Below are 25,963 nucleotides of genomic sequence, written 5' to 3'. Positions count from 1 at the left end.
TCGCCTATGTAGATTTGGAGATACTTTCAAAATGTGTAGACTGCAATGATGGCGCTAGATCATGCATGCACATTTGCCAGTATCGTCGAATTTACAACAGGAATATCATACCGATGAGGTAATGAAGAGTTTTTCCTTCTAAACCAGAAACATGTCTATGATTAACTATGGCTAGTTTAGTTCATTATTTTTCTTCTTGTTTTGCCTATGTGAGTTGCGGGTAACTGCTATCTGTTGGAGTTTCAGCATTTTTAGCTGCTATTTCTGAACTTCGGTATGTGGTGAAGCAACCTGTTTGCTGATCCCTTAATTTTGTTTATATATATATATATATATATATATATACATAGTCGCCATGCTTGACTGCTAAATCCACAAGTTTTTTTATTCTCTCTCCATTTATTTTCACTTATTCCTTTCTGTTGAAGAGCCTAGGATCTCACTTTCCTGAGCATCAAACTGATAGACCTGCTTGTTGTTCATACACTTGTCTTTGTCTTTTGTTTTTCTGTAAATTTCAACTATGTATATGTGTGTGTATATCATCATCATCATCATCGTTTAACGTCCACTTTCCATGCTGGCATGGGTTGGACAGTTTGACTGAGGACTAGTGAGCCAGAGGCTGCACCAGGCTCAATCTGATCTGGCAAAGTTTCTACAGCTGGATGCCCTTCTTAATGCCAACCACTCTAAGAGTGTAGTGGGTGCTTTTACGTGCCACCAACACGAGGGCCAGTCAAGTGGTTCTGGCAATGACCATGCTCAAAAGGTGTTTTTATGTGCTACCTGCACAGGAGCCAGTCCAGCGGCACTGACAACGACCACACTCGAATGTTGTTTTTCACATGCCACCAGCACATGTGCCAGTAAAGCGACATTGGGAACAATGACATTTGAATGGTGCTTTTCAAATGTCACCGGCATGGGAGCCAATCCATGGACCTGATAATGATCACACTTGGATGTGCTTTTAACGTTCCACTGGCACGAGTGCCAATCAAGCGGTACTGTCATCGGCCACGTCAGCGATTTTGATTTGTTTACACTTGCCTCAATAGGTCTTTGCAAGCAAAGTTCATTGTCCAATGAATGAGGGATATTCATAAATGGGCTGGTGTATATATATATATATATATATATATATTACTGGAGATAAGCTGTGACTGCGGACACCTGACAAATAAAATGAGTTCACGGCGTATCCTACACCAGCTTCACATAACCAGCCCCAGCCCATTCAAGTACCTTGGATCATAGGGCGACCTTCTGTGCTTGAGGAGACCTTGAGTCAAGTACATCAACATCAAAATAAAAATCAAATGGAAATTATAGTTGTGATACCCATGCCGGTGGCATGTAAAAAGCAGCATCCGAACGTGGCCGATGCCAGAGCTGCCTTGACCGGCTTCCGTGCCAGTGGCACATAAAAAGCACCAACCGATCGTGGCCATTGCCAGCCTCCCCTTGTCCCTGTGCCGGTGGCACGTAAAATGCACCCACTACACTCACGGAGTAGTTTGCGTTAGGAAGGGAATCCAGCTGTAGAAACACTGCCAGGTCAGACTGGAGCCTGGTGCAGCCCCCTGGCTTCCCAGACCCCGGTCGAACCGTCCAACCCATGTTAGCATGGAAAATGGACATTAAACAATGATGATGATGCTATATATATATATATATATATATATATACATACGGATGGATAGATATACATGTATGTTTATACATATATGAGTGTAGTGTAACTTTGCTTTGTAATCACATGGATTTGAGTTCCAACCCACTGCCCCTTGGATAAGCTCCAATCTAACCTATGTCTTGATGTGAAATTGGCAGACAGAAACTATACAGAAGTGTGTTTGTGTATCTGACTGTTTTTCTTGTGTCTCTGCATCGACACCTTGTGAATAATAGTAACATTATGTTTATGTCTCCCATCAATTCATCTGTTTCAATGTGTGAAGATTAGCCGAGTCAAAATATCTCAGTTGAAAAACAGGCCAGGGTTGACAACAGGAATGGCACCTGGTTGAAGAATATGGTCTTAATGAACCTCCTCCAACCTATGATGGCATGGAAAATCTAAATTTAAAAATGGAGTGTAAATGTGGGGGTGGCAATGTGAGTGTGTGTGTATGCATGCATGTGTGTGTATGCATGCATGTGTGTGTATGCATGCATGTGTGTGTTTGGTAGTGAGGATCTAGTTTGGGAGTTCCTGGGTTTTGAGAAGTGCAGAACTTTATCCACGATTGTTCCCAAGCCTACTCTGATCCAGAGTAGTATCACCAGTTAGGGTCTCAGCTATGGGTTGACTTGCATGTGAACCAATGGAAATGAAGCACCCCTAGTTCTCATGAGAACTTCCTTCTAGAAGGTAGACTCATATACAAAAGGAATGGCAGATAACCTAATATCGATTTCTGGTCGTGTACTGAGAAGCACTTATCCACTCATCAGTTAAAAAAAGCCAAATTTAAAAACATTCACCTCAACCATGCTTGCTTGTCTGTGCGAAGCTCCAAGGTACCTTCCGAAATGAACTAAGTGAATAATCTATTAACATAAAAATATTACTATTAGTTATAAATAATAGTATTAGTGGCAGTCCAAAGCATGAACCGTACAGGGAAGTTTAAATACATATATATACATACACATATATATACATACACATATATATACATACACATATATATACATACACATATATATTCGCCATGGTAGATCGCTGACCACTACATTTATATTTCTTTTCTCCTTGTTTCTTTCTGTGTTCCTTTCAGTTGAAGAGCGTAGGCTCGAAACGTCAAAGACTTTCTCTATTCCCGAGCGTTAAACTAATACGCATATACACACGGTAGTCGTGTGGTGACTGATATTAAAGCAGTGCTATATGTATAGGAAAATGATGCTTATATTAATTAATAAGATATTAATAAGATATTAAATGATTGACAATTAATAAAGGTAATTGGTGGTCTATTAATCTACAGAGATAGATTATGTTGTTAAGTTAGATGGAAATGAAAGAGGCAAGAAGAAGGGGGTGAAGGAGTAAAAATTACTTGTAAAGACTAAGTTAATATTATTTCCAAAGTTTACTTCGATAATCACGTTCGATATCTGTTAGTGCAAGGGTTTTCCAAGAGATGAAATAGAATGTTATATTGTTCAGTAATTTATACGCCATAGAGCAGAGAGAAGAGAATATTTATATGTTTTGGATTCATCTTACAATGAACTAGGATTGTTTTCAGAATCTTAGATGTGTCTAAGGAAGTTTAAGAGGACAAATGGAATTCGTAGACGTAGAATAATGCCACTAATATAACTTGGAACAGGATAAATAACTCCTGTTTTTGCTGAATAAAGTGAAAGTAGTAAATGAATGATATGGATGTACGAAAGAACTATGAAATCAAGTGAATAAGGTTAATTGAGCACAACATATTGAACATCGTAGGAAGTAATGTTTATGTTAAGTTGAACTGAAAGTAATGTTTGAGTATATGTTTATAGATGTTATTGGTGTTCTAATTTGGGTTCAAAAATTAAGAGTGTTTAGATAACATATATCAAGCGAGATAAGTCTACCATATTTTTTTACATATAAAGGTATAATTAACATGTGTCTCTTGAATTATTTGAGGAACTAATATGTTACAAGTTGAGTTGTCAACGTTATATAAATAAGCATTTTTTTACCTGAAGGAAAAAAATACATGTTGCTGCCAGTGTTTACATCTGTATGAGTTTTCGATGAACGTGTTCACCAGTTTATTCTTCGAGAATAAAATGAAGAACAGTTCCGTATTGCATAATGGGCAGAATTTCTTACCTTTGTCATATGGTATAGATGTGGATAGAATTAGCCAGTCTAATTTAAATTTTATGCTGTTCTCTTTAAGTTCCCAAATTAATTTGCTAAGGCTCGTGGTATTGCGTTTATTTCTATCTTTAAAGGAAGAATAATGGTTAGAAATTCTAGTGGATATTGGTGAAGGGGATGATCCAATGTAAAAAGACACATTTGTAGGAGTGCTGATCTGGCATTGATATATAGTGTTTTTGAGTTTGGCATTATCACTTAAAAAACTAATTCTTTTGCTATTAACTTCCGAAATAATGATGTTGTTGTTGTAATTATTATTACTATATTTCATATTATAATTATTGTTCCTTGGTTTATTATTAGTATTATTATTGTTATGATAGTAATGGTTTGTATTGTCTGAATTAATGTTATTGCTATCGGTACTTTCTTGTGAATTTAATAGTCTTATATTGTGTGCGGATATTATTTGCGAGATGTTTTTAGTGTTTGAGAATCCAAATCTAACCTTGTGCGTGTTTATGACTGGGTAATAGTAAGAATGTCTTGGAAAATTCTTATTAACAGCATTTCGGATCTGGGAAACCAGATTTGATTTAATTTGTTTTCCAAATGGAATTATCAGCCAGATATTTTTATCAGATTTAGGTTTAGTATGTGTGTTATTATTATTTCTAAAGAACTTCAATCTATTATTATTATTATTGAAAAAGGGTTTAAACTCCCCTATAATGTAAAGAAACGTTTGATTGTTTGTTATCGTCAATAGGTTTATGATGAGAATGATTATTGTATTTATCGTTGCTATCAATTTTAATATCTATATCATTACAGGTATCAATTTCGTAAGTAGAATTAATGTAACTAACTTTTTCTTTATACCCTGCTTTTAATAAGGCAGAGTTGTAAAAGTCAGCTTCCTTATTGAAAATATTTTCATTTGTGGATAGGTTTGATAATCTAAGTGAGATGTTCCTAACTAAATTTCTTGTTTCCGATTTGGGATGATTACTAAACTGGCCAATATACTTAAAGTTAGTGGAGGGTTTGTGGTAAGAGAAGAAGGTTTTTGTGTGTAGGTCTAGAGTGACATCTAGGAAATTGGCTATGGATGTTTCATCTTCAAAGGTTATATTAAAGCCCATTCTACTGAAAAATCTGACTAGTCTATTTTTAATTTTTTATATTTTTTGGTTTGTGGTATTATTTAGATAAAGTAAACAGTCATCCCGGTATAGACCACCCTTAATGGTTGGGAATTGGTATGCCAATTCATATAGAATATATGTGCAGACCAAGTCAGCTATTTGTGCTGAGTCGGAGCTTCCCATAGGGACGTCAAAACCATCTGGAGTGTCCTTACGTGTCCCTAGTTTATTATTAAATTTAATTATAGATTTTCTGGCGGCTAAAACAACACCAATCTCTTCTCTAGAAAGACCCGCCTTATTGTGAGCAAACCAAAGTGCTTTATTTAATATAATGGAGTTAATTGAAGAATAGAAATTAGATATATCAAACTGGATAAATTTGGTGTTATGTTTATCATTGATGTTACGAAACCAATCTACTACCTGTAATCATCATAAGATGAATCCAAAACATAAATATTCTCTTCTCTCTGCTCTATGGCGTATAAATTACTGAACAATATAAAATGCTATTTTATCTCTTGGAAAACCATTGCACCAACAGATATTGAACGTGATTATCGAAGTAAACTTTGGTAATAATATTAACTTAGTTTTTACAAGTAATTTTTACTCCTTTAACCCCTTCTTCTTGCCCCTCTCATTTCCATCTAACTTAACAACATAATCTATCTCTGTAGATTAATAGACCACCAATTACCTTTATTAATTGTCAATCATTTAATATCTTACTAATTAATATAAGCATCATTTTCCTATACATATAGCACTGCTTTAATATCAATCACCACATGCCTACCGTGTGTATATGCGTACAAATGTGTGTGTATATATGCGTGTATGTGTCCATGTGTATACATGTGTGTGTGTGTGTATATGTGTATGCATGCTTGTGTATATATGCATGTGTGTACACATTTATGTATATGTATAAAATTGTGTATGTGTATATATATGTGAGTATATATATGTGTATGCACATGTATGTATGGGTGTATGTATATATATATATATATATATATATATATATATATATATATATATATATATATATATATATGATTATATACATTTATGTCAACACTGCTTGTATAAATACAAGATTAACTCCCCTTTGCAGTCCCATTATACATAAAACATTCTTCTCCAATCTTTATCGGATTTAAATCATCTTATTATCTCCCAACTCTAAACTCTAAATTCCCTTTTTTCCTTCCCTTCTTGCCCAACGTACTGTCTTGTAGCGTTCCAACCGCCAATGTTTTTTTTCAAATAAGTTACGTACCAACCTTCTCTTACTACAGTTCTCATATTCGGTTAAAATGTCTTACGGTTAAGCTGGTTCCTATGTATTTCCCTGAAGAGAAGATTACATCCTTATCAACATCACCTATTCCTTTGGAAGGTACAATTTGTAATCTTCGAAACATATGTTGGAAATAAAAGAATTCATTTAACATATGCGTTTTACTCCATTTACTAAATTTGTACATATATATATATATATATATATATATATATATATATATATATATATACACACACATATATATATATATTATATATACATATATATGCGAAGGTGCATGGCTCAGTGGTTAGAGCGTTGAGCTACGATCGTGAGGTTGTGAGTTCGAATCCCAGACCGGACTGCGTGTTGTGTTCTTGAGCAAGACACTTTATTTTATGTTACTCCAGTTCATCCAGCTGTAGAAATGAGTTGCGGTCCCTTTGCTTTTCCCTTGGATAACACTGGTGGCGTGGAGAGGGGAGGCTAGTATGCATGGGCAACTGCTGGTCTTCCATAAACAACCTTGCCTGGACTTTTGCCTGGACTTGTGCCTGGGAGGGTAACTTTCTAGGTGCAATCCCATGGTCTGTCATGACCGAAGGGAGTCTCAGCATATATTATATATATATATATATATATATATATATATATATAAATAAACATTTATATATATACATATAAATGTATGTGTATTTTTTTAATGTGTACAATAACATGGAAAAAATATGACATATAAATAAAGAAATGGAGTTAAACACAGGTGTTATTCAAATCTTTATACTTCTGACATATGTTTTGAAGAAAGCATTGGTATTATTCCAGAGGGAATAAAATCATGTAAAACAATGCAATCTTCTCATCAGAGAAAAAAAGAGAAACAACATCAATAAGCCATTTTAACCAAACGTGATGACTGCATATATCTACATATACATATATATATATATATATATATACCACTTTTAACACCACCAAACATTAAGGAAAAAAAGGAGATGGAACCAGATAATGTTGCAGGTTCTTGTTTGTTTATTCCGATTGGTGGGATTATTGGGGTGAGGATAGGGCTTTGGAGGTGCACACTGGTGTCGATTTCAGTGGGTTGCTACATATCTAGAATTAGGGATTACCTGGTGGGAGATTTGGATGGATAGAGATTTGGATGGATAGTGGGGTAGTGGGATATGGCAGATATTTTGTGCTCTATTTGAGGTTGGGGCAGAACTGTTTTGGGTTTTGGGTTTAGTGGAGGGAAAAATATACCACATAGGGATATATTCGATTGAATTTTTATAACCAGCATATTGCCGGTCATCATCATCATCATCATCATCATCGTTTAACGTCCGCTTTCCATGCTAGCATGGGTTGGACGATTTGACTGAGGACTGGTGAAACCGGATGGCAACACCAGGCTCCAATCTAATTTGGCAGAGTTTCTACAGCTGGATGCCCTTCCTAATGCCAACCACTCAGAGAGTGTAGTGGGTGCTTTTACGTGTCACCCGCACGAAAACGGCCACGCTCGAAATGGTGTCTTTTATGTGCCACCCGCACAAGCCAGTCCAGGGGCACTGGCAACGATCTCGCTCGAAAATCCTACGGGAGCCAGTCAGGCGGTACTGGCAACGGCCACGCTCAAAATGGTGCATCTCATGTGCCACCCGCACAAGAACCAGTCCAGGGGCACTGGCAACGATCTTACTTGGCTTGCCGGGTCTTCTCACGCACAGCACATTTCCAAAGGTATTATAATATTCTGCATATTGGCCAAATATTTTCTTATTGACAGATAGAGAGGAAACACTATCTACGATATATTTTATGATGGAAGTTGGGTGGTTGGAGGAAAAGTTGACGTAGTTGAGGTTCTCATCATGTTTGTGGTATGGTTAGAAGGTTTGGTTTTGTAAGTCCAGGGTGACATCTAAGAAACTGGCAGTTTTAAAGTTGTTACAGAAGGAAATGCTAAGGCCATTTAAAAAAAAAAAATTTTTTATCTTTTTCTAGTCTGTTCAATTTTCTAATTGCTAAAATTCTGGATTGCAAATAGAACATCATCTCTGTATAGACCACCGGAGATGTTAGGGAATTGTTCTTAAAGACCGTTAACTAGGTAACAGCCTACAAGGTCTGTAACTTGGGCAGAGTCACTGGGTCCCATGGGGATGTCAAAAAAGTTGGGTGTATCCTTACAGGCCCAGGATTTTCCATTGAATAGTATGATAGGTCAGCAGGCTGCTAAGATGATACCAATATCATCGTGAGATAGGTTCAAGTGTTTTCTGGTGAAAATTAGAGCTTTGTTTGGAAGAATAGGGTATATGCTAGAGTAGTATTGGTCAATGTCAACCTCGATAAATTTAAAAGTATGTTTAGAGTTTAGAGAATAGAACCACTGAATGGCTTCAGTAGCTTTCTGTGTGAGTGTTTATATATATATATATAATTGAACTACTGAATGACTTCAGAAGTTTTGTGAGTGTGTTTTTATATATACATAAAAGGAGTGGCTGTCTGGTAAGTAGCTTGCTTGCAAACCACATGGTATCAGGTTCATTCCCATTACGTGGCACCTTGGGCAAGTGTCTTCTACTATAGCCTCTGGCCAACCAAAGCCTTGTGAGTGGATTTGGTAGACGGATATATATATATATGTATATATATATATATATATATATATATATATATATCATCATCATCGTTTAACGTCCGCTTTCCATGCTAGCATGGGTTGGACGATTTGACTGAGGACTGGTGAAACCGGATGGCAACACCAGGCTCCAGTCTGATTTGGCAGAGTTTCTACAGCTGGATGCCCTTCCTAACGCCATATATATATATATATATATATATATATATATATATATATATATATATATATATATATATATATATATATATATATATATATGTATATATATATGTATATATATATATATATATATATATATATATATATATATATGTATATATATATGTATATATATATGTATATATATATATATATATATATATATGTATATATATATATATATATATATACATATATATATATGTATATATATGTATATATATATATATATATATGTATATATATATATATATGTATATATATGTATATATATATATATATGTATATATATATATCATCATCATCATCGTTTAACGTCCGCTTTCCATGCTAGCATGGGTTGGACGATTTGACTGAGGACTGGTGAAACCGGATGGCAACACCAGGCTCCAGTCTGATTTGGCAGAGTTTCTACAGCTGGATGCCCTTCCTAACGCCAACCACTCAGAGAGTGTAGTGGGTGCTTTTACGTGTCACCTGCACGAAAACGGCCACGCTCGAAATGGTGTCTTTTATGTGCCACCCGCACAAGCCAGTCCAGGGGCACTGGCAACGATCTCGCTCGAAAATCCTACAGGAGCCAGTCAGGCGGTACTGGCAACGGCCACGCTCAAAATGGTGCATCTCATGTGCCACCCGCACAAGAACCAGTCCAGGGGCACTGGCAACGATCTTACTTGGCTTGCCGGGTCTTCTCACGCACAGCCCATTTCCAAAGGTCTCGGTCCGTAGTCATCGCCTCGGTGAGGCCCAATGTACGAAGGTCTTGCCTCACCACCTCAGCCCAGGTCTTCCTGGGCCTACCTCTTCCACGGGTTCCCTCAACTGTTAGGGTGTGGCACTTTTTCACGCAGCTATCCTCCTCCATTCTCACCACATGTCCATACCAGCGCAATCGTCTCTCTTGCACGCCACAACTGATGCTTCTAATGTTCAGCTTTTCTCTCAAGATACTTACACTCTGACGGGTATTCACATTGACATTACACATCCAACGGAGCATACTGGCTTCATTCCTTGCGAGCTTACGTATGTCCTCAGCAGTTACAGCCCATGTTTCACTGCCATGTAGCATGGTTGTTCGTACGCATGCGTCATACAGTCTGCCTTTTACTCTGAGTGAGAGTCCCTTTGTCGCCAGCAGGGGTAAGAGCTCTCTAAACTTTGCCCAGGCTATTCTTATTCTAGCAGCTACACTTTCAGCGCACCCACCCCCACTACTAACTTGGTCGCCCAGATAGCGGAAGCTATCGACTACCTCTAGTTTTTCACCCTGGAATGAGATAGAAGTTGTTTCCTGTTTGTTTGCAGTCTTTATTGCACCTGAACATCTGCCACAAACAAAAACTAACTTGCTAGTTAACCTGCCTTTGATGTTGCTGCACCTCTTATGTGTCCATAGCTTGCACCGGGTACATCTTATAGAGTTACTACCTACTCCTTTTCTACATACTGAGCAGGGCCATCTACCTGAAGGGGTTTGTGTTTTATCTACCTTCCTACTTATTAGGATTTTGGTTTTAGCTAGGTTGACTCTAAGGCCCTTCAATTCTAGACCTATGTATATATATATATATATATGTATATATATATGTATATATATATATATATGTATATATATATATGTATATATATATATGTATATATATATATATATATATATATATATATATATATATATATATATATATATATGTATATATGTACAGCAATGAATTCCGGGTAGAGGTAGGGGTCCACCAAGGTTCCGTCCTCAGCCCCCTCTTATTTATCATAGTCCTCCAGGCAATCACAGAGGAGTTCAAGACAGGTTGCCCCTGGGAGCTCCTCTATGCTGATGACCTTGCCCTAATTGCGGAGTCACTATCAGAACTAGAGGAGAAGTTTCAGGTGTGGAAGCAAGGTCTAGAATTGAAGGGCCTTAGAGTCAACCCAGCTAAAACCAAAATCCTAATAAGTAGGAAGGTAGATAAAACACAAACCCCTTCAGGTAGATGGCCCTGCTCAGTATGTAGAAAAGGAGTAGGTAGTAACTCTATAAGATGTACCCGGTGCAAGCTATGGACACATAAGAGGTGCAGCAACATCAAAGGCAGGTTAACTAGCAAGTTAGTTTTTGTATGTGGCAGATGTTCAGGTGCAATAAAGACTGTAAACAAACAGAAAACAACTTCTATCTCATTCCAGGGTGAAAAACTAGAGGTAGTCGATAGCTTCCGCTATCTGGGCGACCAAGTTAGTAGTGGGGGGTGGGTGCGCTGAAAGTGTAGCTGCTAGAATAAGAATAGCCGGGGCAAAGTTTAGAGAGCTCTTACCCCTGCTGGCGACAAAGGGACTCTCACTCAGAGTAAAAGGCAGACTGTATGACGCATGCGTACGAACAGCCATGCTACATGGCAGTGAAACATGGGCTGTAACTGCTGAGGACATACATAAGCTCGCAAGGAATGAAGCCAGTATGCTCCGTTGGATGTGTAATGTCAATGTGAATACCCGTCAGAGTGTAAGTATCTTGAGAGAAAAGCTGAACATTAGAAGCATCAGTTGTGGTGTGCAAGAGAGACGATTGCGCTGGTATGGACATGTGGTGAGAATGGATGAGGATAGCTGCGTGAAAAAGTGCCACACCCTAACAGTTGAGGGAACCCGTGGAAGAGGTAGGCCGAGGAAGACCTGGGTTGAAGTGGTGAGGCAAGACCTTCGTACATTGGGCCTCACCGAGGCAATGACTACTGACCGAGACCTTTGGAAATGTGCTGTGCGTGAGAAGACCCGGCAAGCTAAGTAAGATCATTGCCAGTGCCCCTGGACTGGCTCTTGTGCGGGTGGCACATGAGATGCACCATTTTGAGCGTGGCCGTTGCCAGTACCGCCTGACTGGCTCCCGTAGGATTTTCGAGTGAGATCGTTGCCAGTGCCCCTGGACTGGCTTGTGCGGGTGGCACATAAAAGACACCATTTCGAGCGTGGCCGTTTTCGTGCGGGTGACACGTAAAAGCACCCACTACACTCTCTGAGTGGTTGGCGTTAGGAAGGGCATCCAGCTGTAGAAACTCTGCCAAATTAGATTGGAGCCTGGTGTTGCCATCCGGTTTCACCAGTCCTCAGTCAAATCGTCCAACCCATGCTAGCATGGAAAGCGGACGTTAAACGATGATGATGATGATATATATATATATATATATATATATATATATATATATATATATATATATATATGTATGTGTGTCTGTGTTTGTCTCCCCAACATCGCTTGACAACCGATGGTGGTGTATTTACGTCTCCGTAACTTAGCGGTTCGGCAAAAGAGACCGATAGAATAAGTACTAGGCTTACAAAGAATAAGTCCTGGGGTCGATTTGCTCGACTAAAGGTGGTGCTCCAGCATGGCCGCAGTCAAATGACTGAAACAAGTAAAAAGAGTATATGCACAATTAAGCTAAGATATTCTCTTGTTTTTTTGATCGCATCATTCACTCATTCATCTAACCCACATTATTGCTAAAATGTACTTTCGTAAACTAATTATTTAAATTGACACTTCAATATAACTTCCAAATCATAATCTCTCTCAGCATTAGTTTTTCTGCTTAATTCTTCATATAACTTTCAAATTGAAATCTCTCTAAAAGCCTTAGTTTTCTTTTTTCTCCCTATGTTTTCATGTTGGCTAAATATTTTCATGCTATCTCTAAGATAATCCTTCCCTGTTCGCAGTGCGCCCGCCCATTCCCACCCCCACCACCAATAAAGAAATCATGCTTCTCTCACCAGAAATCCCTTCCCATACTGGTGGTCTCCTCTATCATACCTGCAATCTTGCCCCCCCCCCCCACTTTCTCTCTCTATCTCTCCCTAGACTAACCCAACCAGATAGCAGCCCACTTACTTAATCTACTGAGTGCCATAGACCAAATCTGTGGCTGGTGCAAAGTTCCTTCCAGACCTAGGGTAAGGTGATGGTGGAATAATACTGTAGACAGGGCCATTAGAACAAAGAAACAGGCCTGGAAAACCTGGAAGAATGGGGATAGCAGGGAACTGTATCAGATAGCCAGAAGGGAAGCTAGGAGATATATAAGCTAGGTGTATATAAGCTAGGTGTATATAAGCTAGGTGTATATAAGCTAGGTGTATATATTAGCCAAGGGAGAAGCAGAAAAGAAGAAGTTTGCCAATGTTCAGCAACATGAGGACCAAAGAACTGAAGTATTTCGGATTGCAAGACAGTATGTGAGAGAAAACTGTGATGTCATAGGAGAGAAATGTGTCTGCATGGATGACAGTGCATTTGTGCAAAGAAAGAGGCTTGGAGATGCTGAATGTGGAGAATGAATGGGAGGAAGAGAGCCTGCCAAATGTTGACCCAATTGTGGGACCAGCTACCCAAATCGAAAGTATCCTGGTAGATAAAGCAATTAAGGATAAGAAGACAGGGAAAGTCCCCAGCCAATCAGGAATCACCCCTCAGATGTTTAAAATATCTGGTGGTGTGGGTTATGGTCTAGTTACCCATATTGTAAATCAAATAGTTCACAAAGGAGTCATACCTAATGAGTGGTGTAGCAGCACCATAGTCAACTGCTACAAAAGTAAAGGTGATGCTTTAGATAGAAATAACTACAGGGGTATCAAATTGCTGGATCAGGTGATGAGGGTCATGGAGAGTCATTGCTCAGATGAGATGCAGTTTGGTTTTGTGCCAGGTAGAAGCACTACTGATACTATATTTCTGGTAAGGCAACTGTAGGAGAAATACCTAGCTAAAGATAAACCTCTGTACTTGGTTTTTGTTGACTTGGAAAAGGCCTTTGACAGGATCCCCCTGACCTTTATGTGGTGGTCAGTGCAAAAACTAAGGATAGATGAGTGGTTGGTAAAAGCTGTACAATCCCTGCACAAGGATGCTGTCAGTAAGGTGAGGGTTGGCAATGAGTATAGTGAAGAATTCTGGGTAGAAGTAAGGGTTCACCAAGGATCAGTCCTCAGCCCCCTCTTATTCATCATAGTCCTCCAAGCAATAACAGAGAAATTCAAGACAGGCTGTCCCTGGGAGCTCCTCTATGCTGATGACCCTGTTCTAATAGCTGAGTCACTACCAGAACTAGAAATGAAATTTCAAATGTGGAAGCAAGGTCTAGAATCGAAGGGCTTTAGAGTAAATATAGCAAAAACCAAAGTCCAAGTAAATAGGAAGGCAGAAAATCACAAATCTCTTCAGGTAGATGGCCCTGCTCAATCTATAGAGAAGGTGTAGGTAGAAACTGCATAATATGTACCCAGTGTAAGCTATGGGCACATAAGCAGTGCAGCAATATCAAAGGAAGGTTAACCAGGCAGATAGGTTTTGTGTGTGGCAGATGCACAGGGGCAATAAACACCAAAGATGTACAAAAAACAGATTCCATCACGTGCCAGGGGGAGAAACTAAAAGTAGTTGATAGCTTCCGCTACCTGGGTGACCAAGTTTGTAGTGGGGGTGATTGCTCTGAGAGTGTTGCCACTAGAATAAGAAAAGCCTGAGCAAAGTTCAGAGAGCTCCATCCTCTGTTGGAAACAAAAAGCCTCTCCCTCAGAGTGAAAGGTAGACTATATGATGCATGTGTGCAAACAGCCATGCTACACAGCAGTGGACATGGGCCATGACTGTTGAGAACATACATAGGCTTGAAAGAAATGAAGCTAGTATGATCTGCTGGATGCGTAGTGTCAGTGTGCATACCCAACAGAGTATAAGCGCCCTGAGAGAAATGTTGGAAATGAAGCATCAGATGTGGTGTGCAAGAGAGACAACTGCACTGGTATGGTCATGTGCTGTGTATGGATGAGGAGAGCTGTGAGAATAAGTGTCACACCCTAGTGGTTGAGGGAAACTGTGGAAGAGGGAGACCCAAGAAGACATGGGATGAGGTGGTGAAGCATGACCTTTGAACGTTGGGTCTCACAGAGGCAATGACAAGAAATTGAAATCTTTGGTGATATGCTGTGATTGAGAAGAGCCAGCAAGTAAAATGCTATCACAGCCGTGACTGATACCGGTGTCGCATAACTAGCCCATTTAAAAGTGCTCTTGAATCGTCAGTGATACGCTGTGCTTGAGAAGACCTGTCGAGTCAAGTGAAATAGAATCGTCGCCAATGACACGGCAGGTAAAGCAAGATCTCAGCCATGGCTGATACCAGTGTAGCATAACCAGCCCATTAAAAGTACTCTTGAATCATTGGGCGATACGCTGCACTTGAGTAGACCTATTAAGTCAAGTAAAATCGAAATCAAAATGGAAATTGTAGTTGTGGCCGATGCCACTGCTGCCTTACTGGCACTTGAGGTGGTGACACGTAATAAGCACTATTCATGCATGGGTTGATGCCAATGCAGCCTGACTGCCTCCTCATGCCAGTGTCCCCTGACTGGCTCCTGTGCCAGTGGCACATAAATAGCACCATCCAAACATAGTCGATGCCAGTGCTGCCTGACTGGCTCCCGTGCTGGTGGCACATAAAAAGCACCCACTACTACACCCATGCCAGCATAGAAAATGGACGTTAAACGATGATGATGATGATGTATGTATACATGTATGTATATGTATATGTGTGAGTATATATATGTATATGTGTGTGTGTGTATATATATATATATATATATATATATATATATATATATCAGTATGTATGTATGTATATACGTACGTACATATGTATGGTGTCTATTTGCTCCTTGTAGAGTTTGACCTTTTCTTGTCCCAGCGTTAGATCACAAATCACTTTTGAACCCTGAAAGGTGTTTGAAGAGCTGATCACATATACTGCAGTAATATCTCATTTCACCAGTAGCTACATTTTCCACTCATCTATTATGAATTTTTAAGTGTCACTTCATTCTTCCAGGTGACTTGCAGATTTTTTGACAGACATTGCATTGAAAACTGCTCATCCAGAATGAGATTCCAATGGTTCATGTATACAATGCCCACACTGGCACGCTGATGCACCAGCATGAAATATGCATATTTTTATGGGGTTTTGATATGAACAACAAATAGCATTTAAGATGATGCCCAATTACTGAAACCAATAAACCTTTGTTTCTAATTTAAGAGTAATGAACCCATCATCTCCTGGGTTACTTAGAAATGCATTACTTTGTACAAGTCTAGAAATAAGACATGTGAAGTCAATCAGGCATCAAACAAATCAAAACAATGTAGATGGTAAATATTGGTTTCAAATTTTGACACAAAACCAGCAAGTTTGGAGGATGGGGAATTAATTGATTACATCAACCCCAGTGATCAACTGGTACTTATTTTATCAACCCAAAAAGGATGAAAAATCAAAGTCGATCTCAGCAGAATTCGAGCTCAGAGTGTAAAAACAAAAGAAATGCCATTAAGCATTTTTGTCTGATGTGCTAACAATTCTGCTAGATCAATGCCTTGTAGATGGTAAATATGAAAACCATTTCATCACTAAATATAAAACTAAAAGTCAAAAAAAATTTTAATCCAAAAAATAGGCCACCTCCCTCTCTGCTATATTCAGACTCAGTCATCATCATCATTTCACATTCACCTTCCATGGATGCCCTTCCTAACACCAACCTCCCCACAGAGTGAAGCACAGATGAGGTCAGTTTTGGCATGGTTTCTACAGCTGGATGCTCTTCCAAACACCAACCACTGTGGACTGGATACTTTTTATGTGGCACCAGCACTGGCAGACTCAACAAGTACCTTGCAAAACAAAGAACCTTTGAGAGGGGAGGAGGCATTGGAAGAGGTGATCTTCTGTCAGATGATGAAAGGTTAGAGCATGACAGAGAGACAGAAACAGGGGTCTTGTTGTAAAGGAGGTACATCAAGATGGCCCTGCTCAGTATGTAGAAAAGGAGTAGGTAGTAACTCTATAAGATGTACCCGGTGCAAGCTATGGACACATAAGAGGTGCAGCAACATCAAAGGCAGGTTAACTAGCAAGTTAGTTTTTGTTTGTGGCAGATGTTCAGGTGCAATAAAGACTGCAAACAAACAGGAAACAACTTCTATCTCATTCCAGGGTGAAAAACTAGAGGTAGTCGATAGCTTCCGCTATCTGGGCGACCAAGTTAGTAGTGGGGGTGGGTGCGCTGAAAGTGTAGCTGCTAGAATAAGAATAGCCTGGGCAAAGTTTAGAGAGCTCTTACCCCTGCTGGCGACAAAGGGACTCTCACTCAGAGTAAAAGGCAGACTGTATGACGCATGCGTACGAACAACCATGCTACATGGCAGTGAAACATGGGCTGTAACTGCTGAGGACATACGTAAGCTCGCAAGGAATGAAGCCAGTATGCTCCGTTGGATGTGTAATGTCAATGTGAATACCCGTCAGAGTGTAAGTATCTTGAGAGAAAAGCTGAACATTAGAAGCATCAGTTGTGGCGTGCAAGAGAGACGATTGCGCTGGTATGGACATGTGGTGAGAATGGAGGAGGATAGCTGCGTGAAAAAGTGCCACACCCTAACAGTTGAGGGAACCCGTGGAAGAGGTAGGCCCAGGAAGACCTGGGCTGAGGTGGTGAGGCAAGACCTTCGTACATTGGGCCTCACCGAGGCGATGACTACGGACCGAGACCTTTGGAAATGGGCTGTGCGTGAGAAGACCCGGCAAGCCAAGTAAGATCGTTGCCAGTGCCCCTGGACTGGTTCTTGTGCGGGTGGCACATGAGATGCACCATTTTGAGCGTGGCCATTGCCAGTACCGCCTGACTGGCTCCTGTAGGATTTTCGAGCGAGATCGTTGCCAGTGCCCCTGGACTGGCTTGTGCGGGTGGCACATAAAAGACACCATTTCGAGCGTGGCCGTTTTCGTGCGGGTGACACGTAAAAGCACCCACTACACTCTCTGAGTGGTTGGCGTTAGGAAGGGCATCCAGCTGTAGAAACTCTGCCAAGTCAGACTGGAGCCTGGTGTTGCCATCCGGTTTCACCAGTCCTCAGTCAAATCGTCCAACCCATGCTAGCATGGAAAGCGGACGTTAAACGATGATGATGATGATGATGATGATGGCAACCTCACTAGTGCAGGTGCAATGAAAAAAGCACTCACTACACTCTGTAAAGTGGTTGGCATTAAGAAGGGAATCTAGCAATAGAAGCCATGCCAAAATCATGACACTGGAACATAATATGGCCCTCCAGACTGTTGGATCCTGTTGAACTGTCCAACCAATGCCAGTATGGAAAGCAGACATATGATGATCATTCTGATGACAATGATATTGATTATGATGATGGTGGAAAAAGCTCTTGAATTAATTTGGTTCACTAATTGTATTTTGAATAGTGTCTAATAACATTCAGTAAAAGCAAATGCATAACAAGCAAAATGAAGGAAAAGAAGAAACAATGTAAAAACTCACATCCAATTAGCATGACTTCAGTTGTGGTAATCTTTAGGAATTAATCACAAACGTAAATATTGCTCGTCATCTAAAGTCATTGCCACATCCTAGAAAATTAACAAAAATTTACTTTTTAAAATTTCAGCAGCTGAGCAGGTTTTGCCATATAAATATAAATCTGGATACTACATAAGCTCCTAAAGAAATTGGGATTCCAGAAAGTTTTACTGAGGCAGGTAAAATAAAGTGTCATTCATTAAAAGCAAAATAAGAAACTACAGTTTAGTACATTGATACTGATAAAATAAAAACTTCAAAGACATAATTCTTCTGCTAAAAAAAAATGATGTTATGCAAGAAAAAGCTTTGTGTTTCAATTATGAATTGTATTAGAAACTCATTGCAGATAAAAGCCTTATTTTACATAATAAAGATAAAAACATTTCCTAATGAAGAATTATAAATTTATATATATTATATAGACACAGGAATGACTGTGTGGTTTAAGATGCTTTCTTCCCAACCACTTGGTTCTGAGTTCAGTCCCATTGCATGGTACCTTAGGCAAGTGTCTTCTACTATGGCACTGAGCTGACCAAAGCCTTGTAAGAGGATTTTGAAGATGAAATGTGGAAGAAGCTTGACATATATAGTAGAAGATTCTCGTCCAGGTTGCCATGGTGTGTGTGTGTGTGAGAGAGAGAGATAGAGAGAGAGAGTTGGTGTCTCCCTACCTTGACATCACATGATTATTATAAACATGTGTTACCAACATACAAGTTGTGCCCTTCATTTCCAATCTTCCATGGCTGTGGGGGGGAAAAAATTACCTAACTTGGAAACTGGTGAGGGTTGGTGACAGGAAATGCATCCAGTCATAGAAAATCCATCTCAACAAATTCCACCTAACTCATGCAGGCATAGAAAAGAGAATATTAAACAATGGGGATGATGGTGATGGTAATAATATTAATAGAAAATGATAAATAATGTGTCAGTTACCATTCCCCATAAATAAGTTAGTATATATTTATAAATTTCTTATTAATTTCCACTACACTCACAGTGCATACTCAGATTGGAATACCGAATTGCATTCCAAGAATTAAATTGATTCAAAAGCAATTATTTGAAGAGATACACAACTAAATACCTTCCATACGGAAGATGAACTTACATAGGGTTATGTTTAACCTCAACAAAATGAACACAACTGATTTGGTTTAGCTTTCACTTCACTCAAAATACATTCCCAGAGCTACCTTCTTGACTTGTCAATTTTCAATCTTTCTTCCCCTACATGGATTTGTCCAATTCTAATGAAATATCTGAAGTGTGTATCATTCCCATGAAATTAAATAATTATGACTTTGCCTACAACTAATTAGCTGCCCTCTCTTCCAACATATCACAATGATAAAATCAGTCATAAAACAACTCCTTCAGCACTATGAATCTCATTTTCTTTTCAGTGGTAAGCAGTACACTTTCTGTAAAGCCAGATTTACTAGTGGCTTGCACCCCTACCATTCCTCAGTGTTTTCTTGCCTTTAAAAGTTTCACTAAAAGCAATATCAGCAAAGCCTTTAGTTTTGTCTAGCAAGAAAAGTAGCCTCCCTGTGGTCTCTATCCATGTCTTTCATAGATCAGAACTTTCTTGACAGACTGCACTATTGCACTATATGGTCATGGAGCTCTCTCCAACTCACATTCTACTAATTCTAATAGTTCAGTTATGGCTCCAACCCTCTTCCTCCAGTACATTAATAACTTACTTGTTATTTTAACCCCACACACTCATATACAACCCTTTATTCTTCATGCAACTTAGACACTTCAAACCAAACTTACAGCCCACCAAATGCACCGCTCCTTCTGTCATTTCTATTATCTTAACCACACCCTAAAACCACATACTAAGTACTTTATCAAATCATTTATCTCAAAAGTAGTGTTTCTCAAGGTGGGGCACGTTACTTCAGAAAGAAGCACAAGTAACAAGTAAATAAAACTTGCAATAAAATTTTAATTAAAACTTAAGCAAAGTAAAATCACTGTCATCCCTCCATACAGGCTTGTCCTTTATAAGTGTTGGGACCATATAAAATGCACTTGTGCCAGTGGCATGTAAAAAGCACCCGGCACACTCTGTTAGGAAGGGCGTCCAGCTGTAGAAACTATGCCACAACAGACAATCACAGTCTGGAAAGCTCTCCAACTAACCAGCTCCTGTCAAAACCATCATAAACACTGCTTCTCTTTTTCTCTTTCTCTCTCTAACAGATAAACAAAAATCAGAAGTCATGTTGTAATCACCCACACTGTCTTTAGAAATTCTTATTCAAAGATAATAATTCAGTAAATTTAAATAGTTACTTATGAATTGTAGGAACAAATATTATTAAGTGTTACATATTCTTAACACTAACAATTGATTTAAGTAGATGTGACAACTACTTTCAAATATGCAGACTGATAACACACAGCATGAGAAACCATTCTGATCAACCTCTTCAGCTACAGAAAAGAATACTGAAAGCTACTGCCATCTGAGAAGTAACCATGCAAGTTATGCAGAAAAGAAGTAGATAGAAATTCCATTTAGTCTATCCAATGTAAACTATGGGTGTACAAGGTGCAGTTGAATCACAAGCAAGTTGACAGAGAGGGAAGACTTTATTCATGACAGTTAAGAGCACATTTGAAACATATTCTTTCAAATGCCAAGTAGACTCCAAAGCTTTTCTTATCTAGTTAACCTAATCATCAGTAGAAATTGCTTCTCAGAAAGCATCTGAAAGAAAAACTGAGTATAAGAGACAATATGAAAAACAGAAAACTAGCTGGTGCAGAGATGTGATGTATATAGTGGATGACATTTAGGTAAAGAAGTACCAAGCAATCCAAGAGGAAAGAGCCAGTAAAAAGATCAAGACCAAAGAAGGATGGGAAGAGATTGTGACAGCTGATCTCAGGAGTGTGAGCTTCACAAGGGAAATGACAAGGGACTATGGAGAACTGCTAAACAGGAGAGGATCCATACAACACATGCAGGCATGGAAAAACAGGGACAATAATGATGATGACTTACAAACATTACACACAGATCTTCTTTATAAAAACATTTCCCAAGAACTCCCTTTTTGCCCCTACATATCTCAAAAATTACTTCAAGAAACCCATTGCTACAGGTCGGGAGTGGCTATAAATATGGCAATTCTCGTGGAGCAACGATAAAAATGCCCAGAATATTGTCAATTTTGCAATATTAGTCAATTCTGCTAATATTTAATTTGCTTTCATCTAGTGACATCTAATCGAGCTAATAAAGACAAGATATTCTGTATATCTGGACATTTACAGGAATTATTCCTAGATAAGACACTAAAAGAATGTTTCGTAACTGTGTTTTCTTAAGATTTCTTACCAAATTCTTTAGAACACATTGAAATACTTGAAGCATGAGCTGAACTCATTACTTTTAGATCAATAAACTGCTTTCACCTGTTAGCTACTACACATTGACAAATCTATACTCACTACGTTACTACTGTTATTTTTATTTAAAGTATCTTAGTTTTTAAATGAATCAAAACGTAATTTTATTGTAGTTCCGTGACTACGTTGTTATCCTAATATATAATTTAATACAAATGCGTTTTCTATAGTGTGTTCTAATTTGTAATATATTTAATAATAATATAATAAACTATAAAGAATGATTTATAAGTGTATACAAATGTAAGCGTATTGCACACATATTCTAGGTACAAGTTACTTAACAACAAAAAGAGAGGAGTTGGAAAAGAGTAATGCACTTTTCATATCGTTTGTATTCCCATATGGTCTGGCAAAAAAAAAAAAAAAGACTCGTGCAGTCTCACCATTACCTAATTATTTCAGCAGCGAAGAAAGAATTACTTATTGACTTTTATTTTGACAACAGTAATAAGCTGGTAACGATTGAAAATTGATGATTTAAAACAAATTTCACAACCATCAAAAATCGTGAAAAAGTTTTATATAAAATCATGCATGAACAGACGAAAAGTTTAATTGACAAAATTGTAATTTTAATTAATGTTTCTTCATCTTTCACGGATATCTGTGTATGTGCATGCGTGGTGTATGTATATGCATGGCGTGATTACAACAAATGAAAATTACCTTGGAAAATAGGTAAACAATAAATACATTTTGACTTAGTGAATTAAATGTTTATTGATAAGTGTAAAAGGTCTATGCAAATTGAGCAAAAATAGGAATAGTAAATTTTTTTTCTTAATTTACCGAAAGTAAAAAAAAAACAAATATAAAATAAATCAATTCTGAAAATAAAAAGACAACAGCTTTCAATGAACTGATAGCATTTACAATCCTAGAAATCGGGTTTTCAATGAGATAAACATCATTAGTGAACAAACACACCGTCAGTTTCTATTGGCAAATATTTAATAGGTTATAGGTAAAAATCATCGATATAAAGATAGACTTCTAATATACTGATTAACAAACAATCACGAATACCAGAATTCATAAATATAATAATAGCGTAAACGGATGTTTCTTAAACTATTTTGCACAAAAAATACTTGAAAAATAATTTAATGAACCAATTTGCTTGATATAGTCGACTGAAACATCTTAATAGAACAGGAATAACACGAATTATGAACCACCCAGTAAACAAATGTCATCTGTTTTAGTGTGCAGGAATTATTCATGTAAGTTATATTTTTGTTTCTATCAGTATATTTTATTAAATATTTCAAAATTATTTATTTCGATTGTAAAAATTACTTACCTTATTAAGGTAAATGACAATATAGAAGCAGTAATTCTAAGATCTAAGACACCAGTTTCGTGGAGACATCAACAAGGGGCAGGTAACTCAAACAATCATTGTATTTAATTTAATTGCTTAATTACAACTTAACATGAAGTATTTTCATAACATTTTGATGGAACTATTTTACTTTTTCTATTTCAGCTTAACAAAATACTAAAAATGAATATATATAAATACGTTATCGATATAAATATAGACGAGAAATTAACCAGTAAAAAATATGAGTGATAACTAACACCGGTGTCACCGGTTGTTGTTATAAAATTGCAAAATGAGACACAAAGGAGAGATAAAAAAAATTATTTGCTCCACAACTTGTTCATAAATCTTATTAGGAATTTATAATTCCTGAACGTGCTTACGCTTCTGATGATTACATATTATTTTATTCTTTTTTAATGTTTAGTTTGCAATTACAAATAAAGTTCTCAGGTAATCGTTATGCTGTTTAAATAAACAATATTTTGCGCCTCTTTTGTTTTGTTTGTTTTTCAGTCCCTTAATTTCAAATGTTAAAAATACTTCAATACTTAGTTTTACATATATATGTGTGTGTTGTTGTTATTTTATTGCGAACGTTTAAGCGAAAACAGCTGCTTGGAATAAGTTTAATGAATTAAGTTTAATGCTGCAAGAAAAATTTCGTGTGTTAAGGAATAATGAACAGTTTCTGGATAAATTAAATCTTTTTTTTTTTAACTTCAATCGACTGTAGTTATAATCAGCACGAATTTACTCAAAATAAAAGTATAGTTGAATAATTAAAAAAAACTTGTCTGTATATTGCCAAATTCATTACTCATTTGAAATATGGTTCACGAAAATCGTGACCAAATTCATGTAAGAAATATTGGAATTCCTGTTCCTTTTTCTCTAATGCAAGTGATATTTAGCAGAAAAATTTGTCATAAAAGTGTAGGTTTTGATGATACTTTTAATCCTCATCACCCTTCATCTCTGATTAACACAATGTTCTTGCAGGTTAGTCGAACTAGCCCTTATGGTACAAGTATATTTAATGTTGGGTAAAACTTATTAATGAAGATTAAAAAGTATATTTTCTTCAACTCAGCATTGTATAATGCATATAAAATTACTTTTCAGTTTAATTAATTCATATCTGAAAACTATAGCTGTAGGGAAATAATGTAAAATGTGGAGGGGGAAATGAGAATGAAACACTGTGCAATTATATGTCATTCCATCTTATTTTGGTTTAAAACTACTAGTATAAGAAAAGAAATTTTGGGGTATGTAGGAAATTATTTTAGGTTATAAAACCCAAGTTTATAATTTACAGAGTCAAGTATTTACCAATTTGAAACAAAATTGCTAATATAACTTTTACTGTAACATTAAATACTGATTTCTCAGTTCTCATATTGATATATTACATATTACTGTATTATCCGACTGTAGAAAAATTGAGAGATAAAGTCAACTTCAACAGGACTAAAACAACAGTGACCCAGCCACTTACAAGGCATCTTATCCTGCAGTCTATGAAGTTCCTGTCCTTAATAGCATTAAGCTTTGCTTTGACAAAAGGTTACAAATCTATGAAAATGGCTAAACATGGCTGTAATTGGGGGAAAAGGGTAAGAAAACAAAAAGCAACAGATTGTTGGGTAAGTGAATCTTTGCCAATCATCGAATAACTTTTTTGAGGAAGTTGTCTTGGATGATTATGTCAATAAGCAGCAGCATTACCCCATAAATATAGGATTATTGCTCCAGGATAGATTGCACTTGCGTTTGTAAAGTGTCACCAGCTGATCAAAGCAAAAGTATTTCATCATACCTTAGCTTTTTGAAAATAATTTTTTTATTGCTTAGTCCAAAGAGAAATGGCAATACTTATGACTCTTTAAGGTCTCTAAGGCTTAGTAAAAGGTAGTTATCCATAGATCTGTAACCTGGCCCAAATTCAGCTATTTACTCATCTAAAGGTACCCACGGACCATATGGTCATATCACCCAAAAACAGGAAGGTACTTTCACTGGGATTCCATAAATTTTCGTTCACTGAATTTTCCTCACTAGGCTTTGGTTGATGACACTTGCTCAAGGTACTGTGCTATGGAATCAAAACCATTCTTAACCACACAACCGTGCCTGTGCCATTTTGCAATGATATAGATATGTAGTTGCCTTAAAAACCGCTCAGGAATTGCAAGACCCCAGCAATAGCATTGGTTATGAGATGTTCCTGAGTAAAGAGGATTTAATGCAAGGCCCTTTCATTAGTATTACTAAAAGAGAAGTAAATCTGGCATGGAGTGTCTAGTTTGCATGCAGATTCCATCTCTATGAAAAGTTAAGTAGTTTGCATATGTATGAGATGGAGGGAAGCTTTGGAATTATAAATGTTTTATTTTTAGCAAATAAATCTTTTAAAGGACTACTAGCATTCTACCCTACCCCAAGTTCTGTGGTCTTCAACTGGTCTACACAGTTCCATTAACAACAATAGAATCCCACAAAAGGAAGCTCAGTGGATTCTTTTACAAGTAGCTGGGGTTTCACAGCTATGTAACTATATATGGAACCAGTAACAACTTATAGCTCCTATTCAACAGTCTCATTGAAGAATTCAAGGTAA

The 25,963-nt window shown here is 37.6% G+C and overlaps 1 protein-coding gene and 1 long non-coding RNA gene across 6 annotated transcripts in view; one reads left to right on the top strand and one right to left on the bottom strand.

Annotated features, from left to right (window-relative positions):
• The window catches only part of LOC106884028 (uncharacterized), a 37,046-nt gene extending 13,650 nt beyond the window's left edge, over positions 1-23,396 (bottom strand). For 3 of the 5 annotated variants that reach the window (XM_014935207.3, XM_014935208.3, XM_014935206.3), the window contains exons 1-2: positions 23,317-23,396; positions 18,531-18,619 (exon numbers count right to left, since the gene is read on the bottom strand). The gene's annotated coding sequence lies outside the window, so the exon portion shown is untranslated. Of the gene's footprint in view, positions 1-18,530; positions 18,620-19,246; positions 19,322-23,316 lie in introns of all 5 variants that reach the window. The other 2 variants (XM_089362543.1, XM_089362542.1) reach the window with 1 other exon arrangement.
• Positions 21,368-23,833, top strand: LOC128249377 (uncharacterized). Its single transcript, XR_008265479.2, has 2 exons — positions 21,368-23,236; positions 23,503-23,833. It is a non-coding gene; the product is annotated as an uncharacterized LOC128249377 (long non-coding RNA).
• Positions 23,834-25,963: the final 2,130 nt, after the last annotated feature.

This window comes from Octopus bimaculoides, chromosome 14 (assembly GCF_046866305.1).
Source record: "Octopus bimaculoides isolate indiv1 chromosome 14, ASM4686630v1, whole genome shotgun sequence".
Classification (NCBI taxonomy): Eukaryota; Metazoa; Mollusca; class Cephalopoda; order Octopoda; family Octopodidae; genus Octopus; species Octopus bimaculoides.
Note: the sequence above shows the minus strand (reverse complement) of the source record. Positions and strands in the feature narration are given on the sequence as shown.